The sequence below is a fragment of the Lissotriton vulgaris genome, chromosome 6 (assembly GCF_964263255.1).
Source record: "Lissotriton vulgaris chromosome 6, aLisVul1.2, whole genome shotgun sequence".
NCBI lineage: Eukaryota > Metazoa > Chordata > Amphibia > Caudata > Salamandridae > Lissotriton > Lissotriton vulgaris.
In genome coordinates, this window is record NC_141694.1 from 1,100,634,417 (window position 1) to 1,100,654,203 (window position 19,787).

Genomic DNA, 19,787 nt, shown 5'->3' on the forward strand with positions numbered 1-19,787 from the left:
TCCTCTCAAGCTCAGGTCACCCCGCCTTGACGCATTAAAAGAAAACATCTCAGTTTGCAGATATGATCCAGTACCCGGTAAAGACGATCTAATGATATTGGCATCACTACGGTTAAGATCTGCTACTGATATCTTGCTATGCTATGTAGGAATGAAGGACCGTCTAGATAGAATATATGAGTTTGTTCAGACAGGGAAAGACCCTGACAGTATCAAGGATGCCATGGAGAAACAGAAAGTTGACATTCAAGCACAGATACTACGATTTTTCATAAATTGTCTAATAAGAGAACGAGACAGGCCTGGAACAGATCAGAGTGAATTAGATGCACTGAACAAGTGGGGTCAAAATATAGCTGAAGGAAAACATGACAAGGGGACTTGCATAGCCAGTATGTATAAGAAAATTAGAAAGGCAGTGATAGCAGTACACCAAAAAGGGAAAGAACAAGCTTCCTCCGAGGAGGAAGAAGAACTTGAAGAACCAGAACGAGCTACAGATACTATAGCATATGTAGGTAAGGGAACTTACCTTAGGAAGGGCATCCGTCCGGAAAACAAGAGAGTTTTTCTCTCTGCTTTAACAAACCCGAATTCTTCTGAACATCAGTTCCAGGAGACTGATAAAAGACTACGAGAAAGAATGGGGTACCATGTACTCAATTCGATGGATGAACAAGAACTAGCCCGGTCAGCCATCTTATGGGCCGAAAATCCAGACATATATAATGATGATACCTTAGCACAGACGTTTCTAAACCTTTCCCCAGACGAACAGAAATTAGCAGGTGTATACATGATTCAGCACCTCCTCACGAAATACAGAAATCAACATTCCGATCCAGGTCCCTTACACGAGACATTAGAAGCACTACTCATGGATAGATGGAGAGGTTTCAGTACCAAGTTAATACAAATAATTCTAGAACAACGACATAAATATAACACCTTCATAAGCTCTGAATATGTTCCCGCCCCGCCTCCAGAAAGGAAAACGTACCACATGCAATGCGGGAGTGGCATTGAAAGTCAGAACCCCTTACGAGAAGTACACCCAGTTATGGGTGCGGATCACACCTTGAAACGTGTATATGTACACACGCCACTGACTAAGTTAGAACTGTTAGAAATGAAGAAACTAGTTCCGTGTCATGATAAAGACCCTGCAGGTTTTCACAGAGAGCTTAAAGACATGTTACTAATGGGGGATTACACGTATGATGATATCATGAAAATGTTGAAGGTGCTGTTGCCCACGGGCATCTACGAGAAATTAAAGGAAAAAGAATGGGAGGTGGGGGACACAAAGATTGCATGGGCAGAAATAGAAGACGAAGAAAGCAAACGGGTCCCAGGGGTAGGCCTTGGGGAAAAGACTAAAGCATTACCCGGTTTAATAGTACAGGTCCTGCCAAGATTATTGACAACTAGAAAGGAAGATTGGGACGCCATCTCGTCCTGTAAACAGAAACATGATGAAGATACTAGTGACTTCTATTCAAGATTCGAGAAATGTTTCATTATTAATAGTGGCCTAAAACCAAGCAGCGAGTCATATCCACACCTTTTTGTATCAAAACTAGTCGAGAACTCCCTACCATTAGTTAAAAACCGAGTGTACAAAGTTGAAAGTACTTGGCAGGCAAATACGCCATCCCAGATGTTACAGATGCTCCAATATCATCAGAACAGAATTAGAGAAGAACAAGATCAGGAACAGAAACGCATGAAAGACACAAAGATGAAAATGTTAGTAGCTCAGACGGTCCCAGCCGACGGTCAAAGGAAGGGTGGGACCCAGACAAGTCACACTACAGCTCCCGTTAAAGGGTCATGCAATTATTGCAAGCAGCCAGGTCACTACGTACATGAATGTCCCGTTCTGAAACATAACATAGCAACAGGGAAAACTAAAGAAAGACCGCATCCGCCTAGACAAGATCAGGTCCAGCAACAGACCTCACAAAATGTACAGCCAATGCAGAATACACAGCCTATGCATGCTCCACCACACACAGCACAGACAGTAGCAGTACCACAGCCCATTGCCGCGACTCAGCAAGTTTCGCAACAGATGTACCAGTATGCCCAATCTGCATATCCAGATTACCCCCGATATACATGAAACAGCCTAGAGAGGGAAGGTGGTTTGCCTCTTATTGAAATTCCTGTAGATCAAGAAGGGCCTTATGTACACAGTCACGTATTGGGAAAAGACAGAAAGTTTTTAATTGACACAGGGGCAAGCCGCACCACAATCAGCCATAATGAAGTCCCAGGGGCACCCCTCTCAGGCTCACAGAATGTTTCCCTTGGTTTTTCAGGACAGCCTATTGTAAATGAAGTATCGGAACCAGTACCCTTGGCTGTGGGTCCATTATCACGAGTTACAGATTTGTTACTTACGAACTCATGCCCAGAAAATCTGTTAGGAATCAAAACATTGAAGGCTCTAGGAGCTATAATCTGCTGTTCCCCGGAGGGAGTTAGACTCTTTCTACGGGATTTCAAGGGTCACTATGTGTTGCGAGAATTCGATGTCAGATTGAAAAATGTACCAGATCACCTATGGGCAAAAGGCCCAACTGATGTAGGTTGTATGCATATCACTCCATACCGTGTTACACTCAAGACAGGAGTTGTTCTACCGAGAATCAGACATTACAAGTTACCACCCGATGCTGTAGTGGCTTTACTGGAAATCATTGAAGAGCTCATTGCCCAAGGAGTGGTCGTAGAGACAGACTCCAATATCTGTAATTCACCCATCATTCCTATTCTTAAACGTACTGACCCCAATGCACCGCCAGTATATCGGCTGGTGATTGATCTTCGAGAACTGAACAAATGTATTGTACCGCAGTACCCTGTGGTCCCCGATATCTCTTCCCTATTGACTGCTATTGATTCAGAAGCAACGTTCTTTACTGTAATTGATCTCAAGAACGCTTTCTTCAGTGTACCTATTGATCCGGAGAGCCAATATCTCTTCGGATTCAGTTTAAATGGACGAAGTTTCAAATTTTCTCGCGCACCTCAAGGATTCACAGAAAGCCCCAGCATCTATAGTCAAGCACTGAAAAGACAACTAGATTGTATTCAAATGCCAGTTAACACCGCTTTACTGCAATACGTCGATGATCTACTGATCACCGCACGAAGTGAGCCCGAATGTGAACAAGCATCACTGACAGTTTTACATTTCCTGGCCGACAAGGGACACAAGGTGTCTCCTTCGAAGCTGCAATTCTGTGTTCAGCAAGTTGTGTACTTGGGTCACTTGCTGTCCAAAGTGGGGAGACAGCTCACTCCCGATCGCATTCAGTTAATTGTAAACATGCCACGACCCCAGACACAAAAGGAAGTGCGGGCCTTCATAGGCCTCACCTCGTACTGCAGACAATGGATTCCTCAATATGCATTTCTAGCTAAACCACTCATCCAGTTAACGACGCAGGAGGCAGCAACTTCGACTGCCCTCCCTTGGACTCAGGAACACACACAAGCCTTTGAGGAATTAAAGAAAGCATTATGCCAAGCACCAGTTTTAGCGACACCATGTTACAGCAAACCGTTTACACTTTTTGTTACAGAACGTGATGGTACAGCATTGTCTGTCCTCACTCAAGATCAAGCAGGTTCACATAAGCCTTGCGCTTATTTTTCAAGTACATTGGATTCCGTAGCCCAGGCACTCCCTGCATGCTTAAAGTCAGTAGCAGCAACAGCGTTAGCAATAAGACAGAGCGATTCAATTGTTTTAGGTCATCAGTTAACAGTACAAGTTCCACACTCTGTAGAGGTTCTTTTAAACAGAACCCAAACTCAGCACCTGACTATAGCACGACTGACAGGTTACGAATTAACACTATTCCAGCCACACATAGAAATCAGACGCTGCAGCATCCTGAACCCCGCAACACTGTTACCTACAATTATGACAGATCCAGCCCCGCATGATTGCATAGAGATCATTAATGCAGTAACAAAGCCCCGACGAGACTTAACAGATGTTCCATTGACAAATCCAGACCTGACACTTTATGTGGATGGTTCATGTATGAGAACAAGTACAGGAGAACTAGTGGCCGCGTATGCCGTGACCACTGAAACTGAAGTTAAAGAAACACATCGTATTGACACACTGTCCGCTCAAGCAGCAGAGCTTATTGCTCTGACCCGAGCCTGTATTCTAGCCAAGAACAGAAATGTCAACATATACACTGATTCCCGTTATGCGTTCGGAGTTGTACACGACTTCGGCATGTTATGGCAAGAACGAGGTTTTCTGACCTCTCATGGTGCCAAGATTCAACATGGTCCCCTCATTCAAGCACTCTTAGAAGCAATCCATCTGCCTTCAGGCATATCCGTCATGAAGTGTAAAGCACATACTAAGGTCACAGATTCCGTTTCCCAGGGTAACGACCTGGCAGACCAGACAGCAAAACATACAGCATTGACTCACACTCAGACAACTGACATGACAAAGACAACAGGACCGACACACTGTTTGACAGTCAGGGATCCCACACTAGATGTTATCGATATTCAGACACATGCTACCCCAGAAGAAATAAAAAAATGGATTGAACAAGGAGGGATCCAAACAGACCAAGGTTGGGTGACGAAGGGAAAATCTACATGGTTTCTCCCTGACTCTATGGTTCAAGTCATGATAAATACAGCACATAGCCCAGCACATCTAGGAGAGAAAGCGATGTTAGACAGTTTACAAAATCTTTGGAACAATAAACACTTACGAGCAGCAGCGAAACAGAAAGTGCGTACTTGCATGATCTGTTGTCAGTTCAATCCAGGTAAAAGCGTCCCTGTAGAGCAAGGTGGATTTCATCCTCCCGATCACCCTTTTGAAGTCCTCCAGATGGATTATATCCAGATGGACCGTTGTCGAGGATTTAAATATGTTCTCGTAGTTGTTTGTGCTCTGTCCCGCTGGACCGAAGCATACCCAGTCCCAGATTACACTGCTCCGACCACTGCCAAGCAGCTGGTTCGTGAATTCTTCCCACGGTACGGTTTGCCTCGTGTCGTGTACTCAGATAACGGTCAGCCATTCTCATCTGCATTAATGAAAGAAGTTTCTTTATTGCTAGGATACGAGTGGAAATTCCATTGTGTCCGACATCCTGAAGCCGCAGGCCTTGTAGAAAGGCATAACCAGACACTAAAGATCCGCCTTGCAAAAATATGTCAGGAGAAAGGGGTCGACTGGATAGTCGCCCTGCCGGTGGCACTATTCTATATGAGAATGGTTGCCCATTCGAGATCAGGGCTATCCCCGTACGAGGTGGTCTTTGGCAGACCACCGAATATGTGGGGGACGCCCATTCCGAAAAAAATTACTGATGTTGATTGTAATATGTTGACAGATTACCTTGCCTCCTTGATGTCTGCACTCCAATCATGTCGTTCACAGGTTGCCGCAGCCTTCCCTGACAACACTGATGTAAAGCCACATGATGTCCGTCCTGGGGACCTAGTATTGGTGCGAAACTTTGATAGGAAGAGCCCACTGGAGCCCCGCTGGAAATCACCGAAGACCGTCCTTCTCACCACGAGGACCGCCGTGAAGATCGAAGGGAGAAAGGGGTGGGTCCATACGAGTCATGTGAAAAAATTCCATGAACTGAAACCAGACCGAGACTCGTCCACCCCCACCAAAGACTGTGTTGAGCAGAAAGACTTTACAGTATCTGAACGAGAAAAAACTCCCCAAGAAGAGTATCGGTCGAAACTCCGATCTAGCAAGTCAGACAGTTTAATTGTTTAAGTCCTCCCCTAGGTGAATCGGTTAAATAGTTTCTGACATGTATCCCCTAGATCGAGATAGAGAGAGAGAGAGACAAATTAAGAAAGGTGCATATTGCAAATCACTTCGTAGTCACTGTATAGTGACACTATTAATCATGTTTATTCTGAGTATTTTAATTATTGTTGCTAGCATCTTACTACCCATCTATTGTCCTATTTTCAAGCGTGAACAATCTGCCTACAATGTATCTGCTGAACACACTTTTAGTGAGTTACCTCCACACGAACTCTCCTACAGACTTGCGCTGCGCAACAACACATTCATTAGTATGCTACACCATTCTCATCAAACTAACAATGCTACAGATTGCTGGATATGTGGCCGACTCCCTCCCTACCAGAATTACAAGGGAGCTCTGCCCCTCTTTCCGTACCCGTTCACTCACAATGGTTCTTGCGGTGCATGGTTTAAAATAATTAATTCCTTAGATCCTGATATTGCTGTTTTCGATGGGGGCTGGGTTTGGGGAAACCTGAACTTGGTCCTGCTCGACGTCTGTTACCCTGATAAGGAGGGACTCCCCACTAGAATAGGAACTGATCTAGAAAACGAAGTGTATGGATTAGGTAATTATACAATTAGCCTTATGATTCTTACTGTTGAATCCGAAGCCGCACCTGTTATACCCACTATGTCAGTATTGCCAGTCACTGGCGAATTATGTATCAGGAAGAAAGGTTCAGTACACTTAGGTCATAGTAAATGTACTACTGTGGTAGAATTCAGTGATCATGGAAAATCGTCCTTTAAAGCTATTCGTCATTCTTACTTTGTTTGTGGTCATACCGCATACATACGCCTACCTCCAGATTGGGATGGTACCTGTTACATTGCATTCCTTCTGCCACCTGTTTTCCTAGCTCCCCCTGATTACCATAGAAATACCAATCTAGTAAAGAATAGACCCAGAAGAGATATCCCACTTGTCGACTACACAGAAACGGCATGGGAACAGTACACCGATTTTAATAAAGGATTCTTTTTCTTTTTAGGACCTGTTCAGAATAGTAAATTAATACGCAGATTAACTAGAACACTTGAAGCAGTAGTGAATGAAACTGCCTCCGCCTTAGGTAACTTAACAGAAGAGCAGTCCGCCATGCGGGTTGTTGTCCTTCAGAACCGTCTTGTTATTGACGTCATCTTGGCAGATAGAGGTGGAGCTTGTAAGGTCATCGGGTCAAGTTGCTGTGTTTTCATACCACAAAACGCACCATCTGTATATCAAGCTATCACCCGTCTCCATAAAATTGCAAATCAGATACATCAGAATCCAGGCACCTGGACTTGGTCCGGTTGGTTCTGGACAACGTTAACCGCTTGGGGATGGAAGATCCTATCCTTCCTAGGCATTGGCCTAGTCCTAGTATTCAGTTGCTGCCTGTGCCTGCAGTGCGGGCCAGCGATTTGTGGACTGTGTGCCACCTCTTGTATTGAACATTCCAGTTTCCTCTCAAAACGCAAAAGAAAGAAAGAAGAACAAATGATGTTACAAGAACAAACTGATCGATTCATGAGGATCGATATATCATGAAGGGTCCGTAGGGAACAAGGAGGGAATGAGGAAATATAAATTTTATGGTCAAGTTGTGTTCCCTAGCGCGTACCCCACCGACTCCATGTACCAGCTTAAAGTGCATGTAACTTCCCTCCTGTGTCAGCTATGAAGACGCAAATACATTTGCGTCCAACGTTAACTTGTCCTCTTTCAGATCCACCCTGAATGGATTATATAACCCGTTCCTAAGTATGCTATGCCAACGTCTTTTTGTAGTGTACTTTACATGTTTTTCTGCTCTGGCAAAGTAGGCCCTGAATTTCTGCCATCGAGCCTCTTTTCTGGCTTCTGACTCTGACGGCCTCAGCCCAGGCTGCCTCTGTACCCGTGAACTCTGACTTACTTCTAGCGCGGCCCCTCGCGCTCAGCTCAGCCTGCTTTCTGCCAAGACTGACTATAACCTTCGAGTTATCTGTTCCGCTCCTCGAAAATGCATTCCTGCCTACTAGCTTCAGTAAACATCCTCCCCAGCTGCAGAGCCAAAGGGCCGACCTGTCTCAGTGCAAGTAATTCATAGCTTCTGTTACCATGCTTCCATGGAAGGCCCCGTGCCCCCACGCTTCTCTTGCAGACACTTAGGCGCTTATACACGCATCCACAGTTAGCATAGAATAGCTTCTGCCCTAGAGACCTTTCCGTCCAGATAATATGGTTCCTAAACATCAGATATCAGATATGATAGAAGTACAAGTTGATCTGACATGCCAGACTTCTGTCTCTTTCCGTCAGTGTAAATGTCAAGTCCCCTGCACCCTCCAGCTTCACGTCAATCTCACGTCATGCAGCTGCGCGCGCATCCAAGCTTCCGATTTCTGCTGACATTGCAACATTTCTGTTAGTGCCACCCCTTTGTGACACCCATCTGTGACGTTTCTAGCACACACCTCCAGTTCACGCCTAGTTCACGCCTCTTGATTACGTACTAGTAACACGTGTATACTGTTATCTTGTCTTCTCTCAGCTGTTACGCCTCCTGCACTGTTTCCTATGACATGAATTAAGTATATAAGCTATGTACTGTCAATAAAATGTAGCGCTCTATCCCTTCTTCCACCCCTGCGGTGGGAAGAACATGATATTATGGTCCTGACCATTCCTTTTTAAGGAATAAAACCCCTAAGAACTCTAACACCACGGACTCTGGTTCTTTTTTTTCGATTTGAGTTATTATTGATTAAGTACTTACCTGCATAGAAATTAAGAGAGTAAATTAATTATTTACGTCACAACGAAGGAAGAGATGGATATTTCTCTCCCCCTCATACAGATTCAGGCCTTTATCTAGATCTGCAAAAAGGCCAGGTTCTGAACACCTCTCTGAATCAGTCCTACAATGGACCTATGGCTCTCTTAGTGAGCAGAGTGCTCCCTATGCACTTGTTATCGACAGGGGTGTGGAAGTCCTCTAACAGAAGAGAGTAAAGAGAATTTTCTAAGAGAAATCATGCAGTCAAGTTATCCTCTTCTAAGCCTCTACTGTTTAATGTTGCCCTCATGGACCCCATTCTGGTGATTTGGTCCAAGCTATTTTCTGCCCAGGGGACACAGACAGGCTCCGGGGGACCCTACATTTGTGCCACAACTCCCTTCACTAGGAAGACTGATTGTGGAGGCTTCTTCATGTAAAACTCAATCCTAATGTAATTCCTTTTATTCCATTTCACAAGAAGCCTATGCAAATCGCTGCAATGGGCACAAAGGTTTTTTCCTGAGGCAGTTTGCAGTAGCACTCCTTAAATGCTTCCTGCTTCCTAGCCTATGCCTGGCACACTCTTTGAGAGCTGGCACAGGAGGTTAATTCAGGTCTTCCATGGGACCAAAGCATTTATTTTTCAAAAATGTACATGATAATCTTACACAACGTCAACCCATGCAGAGATTGTCCTTCATCCGTACGATTAGGGACACATTTGCTTTGAGAGCTTTCACACCCTTGCAGCAAGTCCAGGATATTCAGGCTATGATCCCAATGATTGAAATAAAAGCCCTTCTTACAGTGTTGTCAGGTTTGTGGACACTGAGCGTATACTATTATTACATCCTGAGAGACCATTCGCCCAGTGGAATATGAGTGTCACCCAGTGGAACCTGCATCTTCTACGGGATCAGCACTGGAATTGTCTTTCAGATAAGATCTGACTTGGAGCAGACCATTCTACTCCCTCCTCCAGTTGTCATGTCTGGGACTTATGCATCATTCCTAGGATGGGGACTGCACTTGAATGACTTGGAGAGTGCAGTCACCAGTAGGCATGCTGTCCCACACACCTACCAGAGATGCAAGAGATTCATCTAGTGCTGAATGCATTTCTACAATCAGTGAAGGGCCGCGCAGTCCAAGTTTTCACTGACAACGCTACTGCCATGTAGTACTGCAACAAACATGGCAGAATGGGCTCACACCTTCTCTATCTAGGGACTCTGAGATTGTGACTATAGCTGGAGAAGAACAAGATTTCACTGTGTGCATGCTACCTGGATGTTTCCTCAATGTAAGGGGAGACAAGCTTGGACAGCGTTATCTGATGTGCCACAAGTGGTGCCTACACCGAAGGTGACCCAAAGGATGTCCGCTCAGTGGGACATACCCCAAGTGCACACGTTCACACTTCAGAAAATGCATAGTATCCCTTTTTGGAGAACTGGAGTTTCCTCCTCTGCGAGGCATGCTCCGCTTGGGTGGGACTTTGGCCTCCTTCATGCACTCCCACCATTTCCCCTGATGCTGCGCTTTCTGTGAAAGGTGAGGGAGTAAAAAGATTATTCTCTTAGCCTCAAATTGAGACTGGAGGATCTGACCCCCTCCCCCGCCCCTTCATTTGTAGTTTCGGGAAGATCTGCTGTCCCAACAACAGTGCATAGTGCTGCAACCAAGCCTCCGCAGTCTGGACTTTCATGAGTAGAGATTGAGCAAAAACAACTGAGGGATTGTGTAGTTGATACGATTCTGGCTGTACTCTATACAATGTAAGCATTACAAATGTTTAAGTAATCACTACAGACCTACACTATGAATACCCACTCAGATTGTAAGGCACACCGCATGTCTGTACCAATGCTTGCAGTGTCCATCCTGTGACAGGCTACCAGTGCGCAGATACTGGAACGTACACAATAGTAGTCCCACATGCGCAGCCCTCACATTTGTACTCATGTTACAAGCCTAGTGCTCTTACCTTATTTGCTGTGTAGCAGTGTCCTTATCAGAAAAGGCGGACACTGGTGGTTAGCACTCTCAGTCTAATTACCATGAATTTATTGTGAGTGAGATTCAATTTGTGAGACTCGCTCACAGTAAAAAGTTAAAAACTGGGTAGTCAAAACCAAGAAGTCCTGTTGGACTAAATGGGCGGAACACATTTGCTATGGTTGTGCAGTGGTGTTGTTGTTGCAATGCCATTGTGGGTTGTTGCATTATGGTTGAATTATTATGGTGGTGGTGCTGTGCTTTGTTGATGTACCTGAAATGCAAAAAGAACAATTGATGGACAGAATGCAGAACAATGTCATACATTCACCCCAGTACAGAGTTCTGGGCCTAAATCCGCTGTTTTTTTGCTCATCATGCCATTCCAGTTTGGACCCAGCCATTTGCAAATCAGTCTTGACCCTGCACCCAATAGGAACAGTCCAGCCCGAATTGCCAGGCCAGGTCCTCCCTGCACTGGAAACAAGCATCCTGGGACCGGTTTCAGGCTTTCAGCCCTCATCGGCCAGGATAGCTTGACTCCAGGGGCATGGAGAGCATGGGACCCACATCTGGGAATACTCGTCCCACTCGGGTGACAAATGCAAAAAGAACAATTGATGGACAGAATGCAGAACAATGTCACACATTCAATCCAGTACAGAGATCTGGGCCTAAATCCATTGTTTTTTTGCTCACCATCCCATTCCAGTTTGGACCCAGCCATATGCAAATCAGTCTTGACCCTGCGCCCAATGGTAACAGTCCAGTACGAACTTCCAGGCCAGGTCCGCCCTGGACTGGAAACAAGCATCCTAGGACCGGTTTTTGAAGTACCTCAACACAGTCTGTTTGTGGAGTGGGGGGTTTTCCACAGTGTGAGGGGTATTATGGTATAGGGGTTGTACTGATAATTTGGTACTGTGGCTTGGTGATGTAGTGATGAGAGGGGATGCAGTGGTGGTGGGTATAATTTGTTTGTGGGAGGTGGTAATGCAATGGTGTTTGGGTGGGGTGGTAGTACAGTGGGTGGCAGGCATAGCACAGTGATGGGGTTTGGATGCTTTGTAATTATGGGTGGTACTGTGGGTCTGTCCTGTGGCAGCAGAGTAGTGGGTGTGGTCATGTGGTGGTGGTGATGGGTGAATCCATGGTGGTGTGAAGTGGTTTAGTCATGGGAGATGGTACCTACATCTTAGGGTTTGCTGTCTTAGGGTTTGCTGTCTGGTGCATCAAATAGGTTGTGTGGTGCTATGGGGGAAGGGTTGTGAACGGAAGTGTGGGTTAGTTGGCATATTGTATAGTTATAGTGATGAATCGGGTATAGTAGCATGGCTGAAACTGCAGTCGGTGTTCAATGGTACGAGGTGGTAGTGCTGTGGGGTGGCTGACATGTAATGCTAGTGAGTGGCGGTAAACTTCTTTCAAGCAGCAGTGTAATGGTTAGGGTGGAAGTGCATAAGTGGTATGTGGCAGTGTCAGGGTGCTGGGTGGGAGAGGCAGTTGTAACAGGATGAACCTGTTTTGCACTCCTCTGTGGCCTCCGGAAGGTACTACCATTACTACCAACCCAAGCTAAATCTCTCCTTGTGTGCAGTGTCATAGTAGGTTGGACTACTGCAATCCCCTATTAACTGGAGCTCTTGACTATTTGATCAATAGACTGTATAGAGTCCAAGTGGCAGCAGCTAAACTTGCGTTAAACAGACCCTGTAGATCCTCGGCATCCAATGCCCTGAAGGATTTGTATTGGCTTCCAGTGAAGAACAGGATCATCTTTAAAGCCATGTGCATTGTGTTTAAGGCTCTACATGGCATGAGTCCTGAGCCTCTATTGCATAGACTGAAAGGAGATACTCCTGGGAAATAACTTTGCTCTAATTTTGCAAATCTTGTTTGAATAAATGCATTTTGTAAGATAAGACAAGGTGGTTGGGTCTTTATAGTTAAGGTGGTCAAGTTGTGGAACAAACTGGCACCCACTTTTAGGTCATCAACAGAATTGCTCCAATTCAGGAAAGCTTTAAACACCTGGCTTTTCCCTAAGTAACTCTGAAAATATTATTTTCCCCTTGCTCGTGTGCACCTACATCAGCACTGCTGTGCTTATACATAAGCTTTCAACACCTGAATACCAGTTTGGTGACAGTTTGCGCTTAACAAATGCTATTAAAAAATAAAGCATGGTGTTGCAGGGTAAGGTGTGTGTGTGGTGCAGTTGGGGTGGAGAGCAGGCATGTCAGTAGTACTACAATGGTGTGGAGGTGAGAGTATGGGCCGGTAGAATCCTTGTGAGTGGTAGCAGTGTGTTGACTTGGAGTGCTAGTGCAGGGCTAGGCTGGTAACACCATGGTGGGGTTGGTATTTCTATGTTGGGGAATGGTAGTATCATGGTAAGCGTTGCTGAGGATAGAGTGGTGCTGCTGTGGAAGTTGGCTGGTGAGATGATAGCGTAGTTTTGTGGTGCTGATTTTGCAGTGATATGATGTTTTAGGGATCTATTTCGCCATGGAAAGGATGGCGGTGAGGCAACTCAAGGGGAGGTTACAGGGCCCCATGTTGGCTCTTGGACTGGGAATGTATGCAGGGGGGCACATGTTGTGCCCCCCTGTATTTTTACCATCCCATTTTCCTGCACGGAAAGAAATGCACAGCATTGTGCATTTCTTTCCGTGCAGGAACAGGCTGCAGCGGTCTCATGGTGGCGCATGTCTAAAGCACACCTATGTGCCTTAGATACGTACCGCAGGGAGCCAACGTAGCAGGGCCGCCTGCACAGGATTAATTTGGAATTCAGCAAGTGGTTTGACTACGGGTTTGGGCAGTGCTTTAAATGGGCGGTACTCACCGGTAGGGAGTACCGGCACTTTTTAATTTTCTCCCCTTCAGTACTGGAACTTCTCCTAGGAAAAGGAGAGTATCGGTACTCATGGGGGCCTTGCCATGACACAGGTGGTGTCCCTCATGTTCTCATGCCTTGGCAGCACTTTTCACAAGACCCGCTCTGGTTCCGCAATCCTGGGCCGAGTTCGCACAGGAGAGCCAGAACCGCAGCTCCTGGCACCTGGACACAGCAATCTTGTTGTGCTTCTCTGTAACACTTCCAGCACCTGTGAGGCTGCAGGGTGTTTTATTTACCCTTTGATCCTGCACAGTAGGATTGAGAGTCCACCATAAAACTAATGGACGAGGGGAAGAGGCGCATTCTTCAGGGCAGTACATCTTTTTAGCATGCCATTGTTTTAAATGACTGTAAATGTTAGTTCATCAGCAATTTAAATTAAGCATTTTTATGTGAATGTAAATCCCTGCCCTTGCAGCCATATTTACGATTACCCTAAAAAAAAAACCACTTTAAAGGCAACACAGTTTTTGGGGGGTTTTGTGCATTTAAACCGCTTGTTTCGTATGGGAAACCATGTTTAACCCCAAATGCGACAGGCAGCTCCATGGAATGCTTTAGACTTTCAGACAGTTCTAGATATTAGCTGGTAATGCTTTTGCATGTTGGGGGTCGTAGTTCTCCTTTCTCAGTATAAGTAAGGGTTTCTAAAAATTCAAGCATGCAAAGCTATGATGGCAAAATTCAGAAACGGTTTTGAACATGCCCTTATTATTATTAGGGCCATAACCATAGGACAGATACTTTTGATTTTTTTACTTTGCACTTGGATTTTTTGCATAAAAAGTTTGGGAAGGTTGAAAACCTAACCCCGCCATTGGCTCCCCCCATTGTCCTGCCCCTCACTCCACCCCCCAGTCCACTGCTCATTTTGATGAGTACCTGTACTTATTTTTTTCCATTTAAAGCACTGGGGGGAAGATTTACAAGCCCTTGCTACACATTTACTCCGCCGTTGAGTCACTCCAGTGATGCAGTGGCGGCGTAAATCATGCGCCATGTTGCACCGTATTTACAACGTGACGCATCTAGGGAGATGGTTCACGTTGTAAACCCCTGCGCCACATGAAACCTGCGTCAGGTTTCATGTGGGCGTTCCCTCGCAGTTACTCCTCGTAAAAGTGACGCAGTGACATCTACAAGATGTCACTGAGTCACTTTTACGGCCATGCTGCATCAAAACCCTGCACCTGCTTGAAGCAGGCGTAAGGATTGACGCACCATGTTAGGCATAGGGCACCCCAGTACCTTGCTGGAGCTGCGTCTCGACTTCATCAATGCATCGCATTTCAGCCGGGGGATGCGATACGGATCTGCCCATCCGTACGCCACGGCGCACCGCATTGGAAATGCAGCGCATCAGTGGAGGCGTACAGGTGGTTTTCCAGGTCGTAAGTGTTCTGGCGCATCCCTGCTGATTTGCAGAGATGCGCCAGACCTTGAAAATCTGCCTTTGGCGGTCTTGGAGTGGGTCGCGCTGGTGTGGCGGCTCGCTGCAAGACCACTATACTCGCAATGAGGCCTTTAGTCTGGTGCTCATGTGATGCCTGGTGTTGGGGTGTGGTACTGCAGTTCAGTGCATGCTAATGTGGGTGTTTGGGAGTACTAATGCTTTTTTTTAGCCAAAAGCATTTAAACATAAAATCATAAAAACACAACTTAGCTGTTGGACGTGGGGAGGAACGTTCTTATTTCAATCAGCCAAGAAACAGTCATTTCATATACCGATATCAAGAAAGTGCTATGAGAAGGTAAATATGCAAGCAAGAGTGAGGGGTTCTCGCCACTTCAGGCAGTCTTAAATCTGCATGGGGCACGTCAGCAAGGAAGATATTATCACAAGAAAGGCCTGGAATAATAAACACCACTAGGGTGACCAACCGTCCGTAAATTTCACGGACTGTCCGTTATTTGGGCCCCTTGTCCGTTGTCCGTGAGCATTTCTTTTACGGACGCCATTTGTCTGTAATTTTGGGGATGGAAGCCAGCTGTGTTGTTCCCCTGGGACACTCAGAGCCAGCTCGCACTTTTCTGAGGCTGCAGCAGCCCCTCTCTGACGAGGCCCATTGTCATTCTGATGTGGCTAATTATCACCTAAAGAATGACAATGGGCCAAAGGTGTGGAGAAGCAGGGGGGGGTGAAGAGGGGTCAGATCAGTGTTCCATAGCCCTTCCTAACTTTGATCTGTGACTCGCAGATCAGCACAGGGAAGAATAACAAACAAATAAAAGCAGGAGTGATCACTGTGATGCAGCTTTGTGTGTGTGTGGGGGGGGGGCAGAGGGTGCAGAAGTAGTCAAAAGCAGCGACAGAAAGAGAAATAATGATAATGTGTGGTATCTAGTTCTTGGTAAATCAAAAAGAAGCACAAGACAAATGGAGTGAGAAAGCGAAGGAAGAATAGAAACAAATAATGTAAGAAAGCTGGAAAGATAGAGAAAGATATAGATTTAACAATGGAAAGGAGGATGATCAAATGGAAAAAAGGAATACAAAATGAATGTTAATGTGGAATATGGAAATATGAAAAGAAAATGAAATATGAATTTAAAATATAGAGAGAGTAAGACAAAATGAAAGGATGCACGGACAGAAAGATGGAAAGAAAAATAAATGGAGACTGTAAAGATGAAAGTAGAGAACAAAGGTGGATAGAAAGGACATAAGGAAAGAAAATGAAAAGATGGCCAGAATAAAAGACAAACGTCAATATAGGTAAATGCAGTTTTTGGCCAAGTTTCTTTCCTGCTGTAAAAAGCATACTTTTGCATTATTTTTGCAAATTTTCATCAGGGGAACAATTTTCCCAGACTTCAAAAGGAAACACCGGGATAGCTCACTTTGCTCCTCTATTTAGTGCCATATAAAGCGGGGGTATTTTTGTTTTCTGGCCTCTGCCTTCCAATGTGCCCTTGTGTAGTTACAGCATGTGGCGTGCCATCCTCTGCATAGTTCTAGGGCACAGCATGCTGCTTTTGTTGAGGAGCCATGCTGAGGACCTAGCTACATTTTGAAATATCCGTCAGGAAGAAAGGCAAAGCCTTTCGAGTGCTTTGCGCGCCTGCCATTTTTGGGCCATAACAACAATGTCTATTTAACTCAGGTGATTAATGTATCTCTTGGAGAGAACTGAAGTTTCACTAATCCCTGTTTTGACTCATCATAAAGAAGCAAAGAGGCATAATGCGCCTTTTGTAAAGCACAAAGGGTAACATTCAGAGCAAAGTACTTATTTGTATAATAATTGTAAAGACAACCCCAACCACTATGTTATGTGTTATACCAACGGTTTGTATTTTAGGGTCACTGGAATTATGTGATTGTGTGGCTTCAACAGTTTCCGCATGATTATGGATTTGCCACGTGCCACATAATCCATCATTAGCTGAATATAGCTGAAGATTCTAATTTAAAAAGTTTCGTCCTCAAAAAGGCAGTGATGTGTTGCAAAGGCCCTATGTAAAGTTTGACTGGTCACCTTCCTTTGCATATTAATATAGTTGGGTGTTATATGGGTACTAATGAGATGTAACCTATGACCAGAAAGTGTTAAAATGTGCAAAAATGAGAAATTAATATGGTAATACTATGACAAAATGTGCAGCATTCCGCTGCATAAATTCCCTTTTCTTGCCAAATATTTTAGTCAACCCTGCAGCATAAATTGGCCCTCCCTGCCACATAATTCCAGTGGCCCTGACCTACCAGTATGGCTGCCATGTGGTTCATGTACCTTGTAGCCCTGTATATGAGTCATTGTCTGCGAACAATAAGTGTGTGATCTAAAGTGCATAACACTGTACATTGGGCTGAGCATCACCGTAAAATAAATGACATATACAAGAGGGTAGGTCTATATAGAGATGAGGGGCACCAACGGAGGTAGTTAGTGACATAATCTGTGCAGAAGGAGGTCTTTGCTGAAGGGGTGTAATGAAGGCTGAATGCCTCTGCCTCCCCATCAGTGTGGGTGGGACAGCACTTCAAACGAACTCCAAACTGTTAACAAAATATCATATGAAATACCACAAAAAGACCTGCACAGTTGCTCAAAGATGTGCACATATCAAAACGGTGAGGTGCAAAATTGTCTCAACATAATATAAACTTATGTTGATGTGTACTTATGTTGCTTGTCTATTTACTTACTTGTGCACTATTGCACAACCTCATCTGATGTGTCTGAAAACGTACCTTTTGTCTGAAATTTCTGTCCTGAATTTTGACATTCTGTCCTGAATTTTTGTCCTGAATGTTGACCCTTTGTCCTGAATTTTTAAACTCACTGTCCTGAATTTGCAACTATGCCATTTGGTCACCCTAAACACCACACCTTCACACTTTGAAATGTTCCTGGGTACACCATGTATGCATCTATGCTATAATTCAGAATGAATGTTAAACACAAATCGAGATATTACACAGGAATTGACAATCGGTGAATGAGCTATTCTGTGTATTGCATTGTATTGTAATTGCATTGATATAGCGCTTACTACCCCCGACGAAGCGTCGAAGCGCTTCGTCACGGGTCCTTTCGATGACGTGCTTTGTGAACAGCAGTGGCGCATTGAATGGGGAGCCAAGGCAAGTGATACCTGGGCGCCTTCAGCAGGGCCAGTCAAGACAAAAATAATGAAAATGACTGTTCCACTGACGTCACAATCTAAACTGTGACAAACAAAATGAAGCACGTCCATGCTGAAATTCTGCCTCGTTGGAGAACAAAGCGGCGAGATATTCATTCAGAATGTGCTCACACTTTCTCTATCTAGGGGCCCTGAGATTGTGACTATAGCTGGAGAAGAACACGATTTCACTGTGTGCATGCTACCTGGCTGTTTCCTCAATGTAAGGGGAGACAAGCTTGGACAGCGTTATCTGATGTGCCACAAGTGGTGCCTACACCGAAGGTGACCCAAAGGATGTCCGCTCAGTGGGACATACCCCAAGTGCACATGTTCACACTTCAGAAAATGCATAGTATCCCTTTTTTGAGGACTGGAGTTTCCTCCTCTGCGAGGCATGCTCCGCCTTGGGCGGGACTTTGGCCTCCTTCATGCATTCCCACCATTTCCCCTGATCCTGCGCTTTCTGTGAAAGGTGAGGGAGTACAAAGATTATTCTCTTAGCCTCAAATTGAGATTGGAGGATCCGACTTTGGACATCTGACCCCCTCCCCTTCATTTGTAGTTTCGGGAAGATCTGCTGTCCCAACAACAGTGCATAGTGCTGCAACCAAGCCTCCGCAGTCTGGACTTTCATGAGTAGAGATTCAGCAAAAACAACTGAGAGATTGTGTAGTTGAGATGATTCTGGCTGTGCTCTATACAATGTAAGCATTACAAATGTTTAAGTAATCACTACAGACCTACACTATGAATACCCACTCAGATTGTAAGGCACACCGCATGTCTGTACCAATCCTTGCAGTGTCCATCCTGCGACAGCCTACCAGTGCACAGATACTGGAACGTACACAATAGTAGTCCCACATGCGCAGCCCACACATTTGTACGCATGTTACAAGCCAAGTGCCTCTTACCTTATTTTCTGTGTAGCAGTGGCCTCATCAGAAAAGGCGGACACTGGTGGTTAGCACTCACAGTCTAATTACCATGAATTTATTGTGAGTGAGATTCAAGTTGTGAGACTCGCTCACAGTAAAAGTTCAAAAACTGGGTAGTCAAAACCAAGAAGTACTGTTGGACTAAATGGGCGGAACACATTTGCTGTGGTTGTGCAGTGGTGTATTATGGTTTAATTATTATGGTGGTGGTGGTGTTGTGCTTTGTTGGTGTACCTGAAATGCAAAAAGAACAATTGATGGACCGAATGCAGAACAATGTCATACATTCACCCCAGTACAGAGTTCTGCTGTTTTTTTGCTCACCATGCCATTCCAGTTTGGACCCAGCCATATGCAGTCTTGACCCTGCACCCAATAGGAAGAGTCCAGCCCGAACTGCCAGGCCATATCCTCCCAGGACTGGAAACAAGCATCCTGGTACCGGTTTCAGGCTTTCAGCCCTCATCAACCAGGATAGCTGGACTCCGGGGGCATGGAGAGCACGGGACCCATGTCTGGGCATACCCGTCCCACTCGGGGTGACAAATGCAAAAAGAACAATTGATGGACAGAATGCAGAACAATGTCACACATTCACCCCAGTACAGAGATCTGGGCCTAAATCCATTGTTTTTTTGCTCATCATGCCATTCCAGTTTGGACCCAGCCATATGCAAATCAGTCTTGACCCTGCACCCAATGGTAAGAGTCCAGCCCGAACTTCCAGGCCAGGT